At 51.2% G+C, this 7,657-nt stretch overlaps 1 long non-coding RNA gene across 1 annotated transcript; it reads right to left on the reverse strand.

The window, feature by feature from the left end:
• Positions 1 to 501: 501 nt before the first annotated feature.
• Positions 502 to 4,178, reverse strand: LOC311445670. Its single transcript, XR_014698571.1, has 2 exons — positions 4,111 to 4,178; positions 502 to 1,373 (listed from the first exon to the last, which is right to left on the reverse strand). It is a non-coding gene; the product is annotated as an uncharacterized lncRNA (long non-coding RNA).
• Positions 4,179 to 7,657: the final 3,479 nt, after the last annotated feature.

Here is a 7,657-nt window from a genome sequence, read left to right on the forward strand (position 1 = left end):
CAATGCCCAGATGCAACATTTCGAATGCATATTTTATTGCATTCATAATGACTCCCCGCCTCCAGTTCCCCTCTGACTGTGCACCCCAGGTACCCCCAGCCCCTTATGTCCCTTCATGTCCCTCAACCCTTCCAGCCTCCCCCCCCCCGAGCATGCCTTGTGGTGCAGAACCATGCAGAGAGAGCAGCCCCATCCACCCAGCCTGGCCAAGACTTGGCTTTTCCTTGTGCCTGTGCACCAACCCCGAGCCCTAGCCCTAGCCCCTTGATCCCAGAGCCCCCACACCAAAGCTCACCTCAAGCCCCGGATCTGGAGCTGACCCTGGACGCACAGCTAACTCTGAGCCGCACCCCAAGCCCCAAAACCAAACCTGAGCCTACACATTTGTATATTAAACAGTTGCAAAGCTAATTCTCCAGATACTGCTTTTTTACCCCTAATTACGAGATTTGAGTCAAGTGCTCTAGAAATGATAATGGGTACATGTAGAAATATCACAGCTTACACAACAGTATGCTTAAAGACAGACTCTATGAACCCAAATAGAAAAAAAATAGGACAATATATTTATCTGTACAGAAATAAAAAAATAAAAATCAGGTAATAAAATTTGTTTGAATACACAGCAAACATTTCTGCCCCAACAGTAAGATAACACTTCTAGACAGTGTCTGAACAGTGGAGGAGAAAGTACAGATTTAATACCACAAATCCTCTCCGTCTCTGTTATTGTGTGGGTCTTCACCTACTAAAGGAGCGTCAGTACCCGAGATAAATGACCTGTCAGGAACACGTGGGGATGATGAAGTTGGCGGCACTGAGTTTCTTGCACTCCCCTTGCTTCCTATACAAAGGGAGCAAAGAGGACTCTAATAATGAAGGGATTCCAGTTTTCACCACTGTTTTGTGGGTTTTTTTTGTTTGTTTTTAAAAAAAAAAAGTAAAAAAACCATGAAGCATCTTTCATTCCATCATTGCTCTAAACTGCTGCATATATTTATACAGCTCATCATTTTGATCCTGAAGTTCCCTCATTGCATCTGCATTTGGATATCGTATTGCAGCATTTTTGGTAGCAAGAGCCGGCTTCTTCAAGTGGCTGCAAAACCGGCTGCTGACAGTTTTGATGTCATTCTGAGCATCTCTTTCTTGAGTTTCCTGACAGAGAGAATCCACTATCTTCTGTCCCACCATGATGATCAATTTGCTGTGGGATATGAAGACCAGGTGGCTGGTTATTGTTCAGACTATTATTAAATATAGCAATTGTATTCTGAAGTGCACCAAAACACAGCCTACAGTGTTCTGGAAGAGCTATTTTCTTCGCAGGCTCTTGCTTGCTTTGAATTATTCTTTTCTGAAGATGGCAAAACCTAGAAAAGGGATATAAAAATTAATAGAGTCAGTTTGGCATCACACTGGTTGTTTCTCTATTTGTTCTACCCTGTATCCTTTGCATGTTTCTTCACTTACAAGGACTTCTTTTAGTTAACAGGCTCCAAATTGCCTCACCCCAGATTTGTTTTGGAATCATTTTTCTTTCTACAAAGTATTGCACTTCATAACACCGTTTTCTCCCAATTACCTTTTCCCTAAACAGATTTCACTGAACACGATTTTAGTAGTAGACAGATAGCACACAAAGTACTGTAGTTAAATATCAATCCTTTATAAAGTCTGGACTCCAAGCTCTTGGGCAAAACAGACTTGATTTTTTAATGGTACTGACTTCATGAGGGTTATGAATGATTAATACTATAATGGGAATCAATCTTTATACCAGTGTATTATAAGATATTTTGGAATATAACCTTTCACAGCCTTATCCCAAATGATACGCACAGGCAAAGAGATAAAGAGCAATATGACTTTTTGTCCCCAAAGCAGAGAAAACAATTCCACGAGGTAATGATGAGGCATAGGAGCCGCTCAAGCTTGTAGCACAGCTGGAAAAAACATGCAGGACATCTGGCACAAAAGGGACTCTTTCTGGGGGAGCAGCTGATTTTTGTAAGTCTCTTTGTGAGCACCACTCAATCTTCATTGTTGTGTTTTCCTGGGTCACTTTTGTTCAGTTAGGGAGGGTTTGTCTGGCATTTGCATGGACACATAGGTACAAATGCTGCTTCTCTCTGCCTCTCCCTGTGTTCCAGCCCTGTTCATCCAGCATTTGGAAGTGGCATTTTACAAGCAAGCAAGCGCTGAGTTTTTAACAAGGCAGGCACACTGCTCAGAAAGCGAACAAAGGGGCCCCTATTGGAAACTTTAAAAATGTTTAAACAAAGGCTTCTCTTGAAAACTTTTAACCCCTAGTACCAACCTCAAGGGAAATACTACCTCATGAGCAAGCGGAGCACAAACATCTTCTGTGACCACAGATTGCCTACAACAGGCTGCCTTGCTGGCCACATCTTTTCTGTTCACTACCACCACCACCAAGAGCAACACCCATACCCATCTTGTACTAATCCCATCAAATTTATTTAATTATTCATGAAAAAAAAAACAACAACAAAAAACACAGAGTTAGAACTTCCAAAAAAAAAAAAAATGAACAGCAGCTTTTCCCAGTTAGATGCAGCAGTCCCATCTGCTTTGGTGGGAAGTGCCATTTTACTACAAACACGAAGATCTCTTGCACACCCTCCAGATGGGAATTTGTATTTCAGACAAGGCCAGATTTAGCCCAGTAGTTAACTCTGCTCTTTGTATTGCCAAGTCCTGGTGGCAAATATCAGGGCTGAGATCCGAGAGGAGATTACATGCACAATTTTTGCCTGTACCAGATGCCAATCTAATGATATTCCCCAAACAGATTGCAAGAACCTGCTTGTGAAATACACTTTCTACTTGCTGTTGAGAGCCTACAGGCTGCCTGCCTGTGACTGATCACTCCTGTTCTCAGAAAAAAATAAAAGACAGGGAAAAGCTTTGTTATTGCTACCAAGAGATGCTACAAAGAGTCCCACAGGGAGGACTTCGCAGTAACTGTATGCAATCTAGCCTTGGTGGAGGCAGAAATCCCATGGGATTAAGTAGAAGAGGTAAAAACTTGTGAACAGAGGGCTCCTCTTTTGGAGCCCTCTCCCACCTGCCCCAGTCCCATGAGCAGCAGAGCCCCGTTTCCTTGCTCCCCACTCACACCAGATGGGTGCTCCCAGGACCAAGACAGACTGGGCAGCTCCCTACTCTGCAGCAACAGCCGTCCTCACACCTTCTGGCCAAACGGGGGGAAAAAATTCCCAAGAGGCTACCCACCACTGCACCATGTTACCTGCACAGCCCTGCTCGGCTGCAAGTTGGCACAGACCTGATGAACACAGAACAGTCTGATTTCCCAGACAAGTTTTCCCACATAATTGCTTGCAGCAAATATGCCCAAAGCTATTTTTTCCTGTGCAATGCTCAGAGTTCTAAGCCAAAGGTGGGTGAATGCTTATGCAAACATGTTTATAGGTATGCACAAACAGAGCTATGAGCATGCACAGCCCCAATTTTCCAGTCACGCAGAAGCGGTGCAGAACAAATTTAGGACACACTTTTCAGCTTATCTTTTGTCAAGATCTAGCTCTCCTATTGCTTGGTGTGCTTCACCCAAGTGTAAAAGACCTTATTATTCTCTGCTAAAAGAGATCCTTGCTTGTATAAGCGAGAAACAACCCCAGAGCTAGACAAAAGGTGAGCAGAGCATGCAGATTGCAAACCGCACCATCCCTGTGGCAGGAAAGAGCCTCCATCCTCCCCGCAGGTACTGAGAGCAGAGCAGGGGCCCCTCTCCACAGTGGGGTGCTGTGACCCCAGTACCCACACCCTACACCCCCCAAAAAAATAAAAAAACAGCGGGGACAGCAAGCGCTGGCACCACAGAAAGGAAAAAGCATATAGGTGGGGAAGCTCAGCAAGTACACTTCTGGGGGGAAACCCCAAAAATCAGTGATAATCAGGGGAACAGTGACACCTTCCCGAGGGGGCACAGCGCTCCCTAACCCCCCAGCCCAGGAGGAGCCCCCCAACTTCCACCCCCCCGTAGGATCGGGGCTCCCCCTCACCCCAACCCCAACCCCATCCCCTTTTCCCCTCCCCGCAGGTGCCGTGGAGCCCCTCACTCACCCGTACCGGCCTCGGAGCCGCTCCCCGCCTCGGTACTGACTCAGATACGCCGGGAACGGCATTTAACGGGGCGGGGGGAGGCGGGGCGAGCCGAGCCACCCACCCCCAAAACACAAAAATCCCGGCGCTGGCGGCCGGGGGCGAGCGGGAGCCGCGCAGGTGGGAGCGGCGGCGCCGGGGGCAGTGCGGGGGGCAACACGGCGGGGTCCAGCAAACATCTGCAGTAACTCAAGGCACATGGGGAAAGGGAAGACAGGAGGGCTGGGGGCCTCGGCGGTGCCGTGACAGGGCTCACCTCTGTCCCCAAAAGCCAGTCACGGGCTGCATCTATCCGGGGCTCTGCATTTCCCAGCAGGTCCCACAAGTGGAAAGGGGCAGCTTTGTAGCTCCCGGGTGAGCCTCTTCTCCAAGCATACGCTCCACGTATGGGTGGAGGAGCTGGTAGCATCGCCAGAGCTGTTTATTTGCAAAACCCCCAATTAACACAAACTGTCTCGGACAGGCGCCAGCCACCCGGTTGTGAAATCTCGCTCACGAGCAAGTCAGCAGCACCCGCCTCTGCTGGATGGCTCAGGGACCCCGCACGCACGGGAACACGCGTGGATCGTCCCCACAGGCCCTGGTGGAGCTGCTCCAGCATCTCCTGTGCTCCTGAGCCACGTTAAGGATTATCTGAATTATGTGTTCAGGCTTTTCCCCATCCCCAATGCAGCCAGAAATGTGGGTTTAAAAGGAAGAATGAAAAAACTTTCAGATCACCTCATGAGCTGGGAAATTACAAAAAACATCACGTTTTTAGGGATACACAGAATAACTTACACCATGGGTGGCTGTGGTGGTGTGCGAGCGTCCTCGGGTGGTGGCAAGGTCCAAAGGCAATGGGAAATCACAGCAGCGCCCTGGTCCTGCTTCAGTATGGTGATAGGCACTTTATATATATATACATTTCAATATGCACATACATTTATACAAATATATATGTATATAAACAGGTCCTGGAGGTGACAGCACCTTCAAAAATATCAAGAAGAAAACAAACTCTTGGCTTTCTCCCCCGAAACAATGTCCTACAGAGTATCAAGAGTGGCTGCTGCCACCTAGCGAGCCGGCACACGGGGCACTGCTGGGGTCCCCGGGCAGGGCTGCGCGCTGGCTCCGAGGGATTGCTGATTTTTTTTTTTAAACATGGACTTACTGCATTTTGCCCCAAACCACGCAGCAGATTCGTGGAGTGGTGTTGTTTGTTTGTTTTTGTTTTGTTTTGTTTTGTTTTTCCAAATAATGCCCCGAGGGGGGAGGAAGGGAGCACAGCACAGAGCCTGGCTAATGGCAAGCCAGGGCTGGCTGCGGCACTGAGCTCCCCACTCCCTGTGGCCCCACATTGCTGCAGGATCCGGCCCTGCACCCCACAAGGACTGCCCTGCCCTGCCCCACACCACACCCAGTGCTCGGGGAGCAGAGGATGGCCGTGGTGCCCCGGGAATCTTCATCTCCTGCTCACCCAGCTCGCACCCAGCCCACCGACACCGCTCCCTGTGCCGAGGTGGCCAGAGGGCTGGCTTGCTCAGAGGGCAGTAGGTGATTTTGCAGCCTGTAGGAAGGCTGGAAAAAAATGGGTTTAAAGACGATTTTGCATCTCTCAGAGCTGAAGGGGTGGGCAGAGAGGGGAGGCTTGCCAGCGGAGGCTGTAGGAGGGAGGCTGGCCGGTGCCAGCAGGGCTTGGTGCAGATGGGCTCGCTGCCAGCCCTGGTTGTGATCCAGCGAGGTGTTTGTGTTGGCAGGGGCAGCCCAGGGCAGGTCCCACTGCTGTCACAGCTCTGTCACCTCCCGCCTGGAGGACCCAGGGGGTGGCAGCGCTGCCAGCTCTCCCCCAGAGGACAGTGGGGCCACGGAAAGCATCTCCTGGGACCCCGCATCAGGAGGGGCTGCAACAGCCAGTGCTGGAGATACTGGGAACGAGGGGTCACCACCACCAGAGCAGCTGCCCCTGCATCCCCTGCCACACTGTTTGGCGTAAATCTCACCTCAGGAGGATGAGGATGTGGGGATGCAGCTCTGCCCATCAGCTGGGGGAAAGGTACAGAAAAAATCACCTTTCTTGGAAGTTTTGTGCTCCTGACACCCAGGGCTGGCGTGGTGAATGAACAGACCTCAGCCAAAGCTGAACCAAGGGGCTGGTCCCTGCACCACAAGCCCAAACCCTGCCTCCCTGCCAAGTCCCTGTGCTGGTCCCAGCCCTACCCTGCAGACCCCAGCAAGGTCCCCTCACCCCAGCAGCCCCCCAGGGCACCCCCGGCCCCAGGCAGGGGAGCCGCATGTATGGGGCCGTAAGTTTGTGCAGTCCCAGCAAACCTGTGCTGACTTTATCCTTTTTTCTGGCAGAACTATAAATAACCCAGCTGGGCAGCAGGATGCAGAATGATGCCAGGGCCAAAATAAGCTAAACCGGGCTGCTGAGGATTGCAATTACCTGCTCGAGAGACTCCGAGCGCATCGGGAATGGCCCAGGCACGTGGCACCCCTGGCCAGGCTCAAAAAAAACAAACACAAGCTGCAATAAGGACAGGGTGGGCTGGAGACATCCATGGGTGCCCACATCACCCTCGGTGCCTGGTGGGGGTGTTGTTATCCCCATCCCAAATGGGCCTTTTGGAGACCACCACGCTCCTGTGCCCGCAGCTCCAGGTACTCAGCCTTGTCCACGCAGCCAAAAGCCTTGTGGAAAATCAGGGTTTGGGTTGTTTCTTCTCCCCTAAAATGAGAAAAACAAACAAACAAACAAACAAAAAAACAGGTTTGGTTTTAAACAAGCTCCCTCCTGGCAAGCTCCATATTCCCTGCAGTGTAGGGAAGGACCAAGTCCAGGAGCTGGCAGCATCCTGATGGGACACGGGACAGGACCAGGGCCACCACATCCACAGCTGGGTCCTGGTGGCTGTAGGGGGGTGCTCGGGATGAGCAGAGCCGTGCTGTGGGGCTGGATGTGGCTCCCAAAATCAGCCCCATGCCGCTGCATGACCAAGGGAGCCAGGCTGGCGGGGCAGGATGGAGCGAGCTGGCAAACTGCTTTAATCCCCGTCTCAGAAGAAACACCCTGGTGGTTTTCTCAGGGTTCACTGGGAAGGGAAAGTGGGTTTTTAGACAGTTCATATAAACAACCGGGCTTGAAAAACGCAGAGCTAATTTCCATGCACTGTTGCTGTAATTATGCGTGCAAACCAGCAGACAATTACAGAGCGGGTAGGCTCAGCGCTGGGAAAGAAATCACGGGGTGCAGCTCCTGCCTGGGAGCCCGCGAGGACTCAAGGAGGGAGCTGTGTGGTGCTGGGCTGGGACCCCACCAGGGTGTGGGACTGGGGACTGAAATCTGAAATTGAACTTGTCTCTGGCCCTGCTTTGTGCTAGGGAGCTGCAGGGGGCACAGCGCCAGGCAGACATCGGTGCCCCTCACCCCTGTGTCAGGGCTGGCCTCCAGAGCCCACCCCAGCTGGTTCCTGCAAAGGGGCCGGGGGTCTGGGTGGGTGCTGGGCTCTGCAGGGTGGTGCTG

This window comes from Aythya ferina (assembly GCF_964211825.1).
Source record: "Aythya ferina genome assembly, chromosome: 16".
Classification (NCBI taxonomy): Eukaryota; Metazoa; Chordata; class Aves; order Anseriformes; family Anatidae; genus Aythya; species Aythya ferina.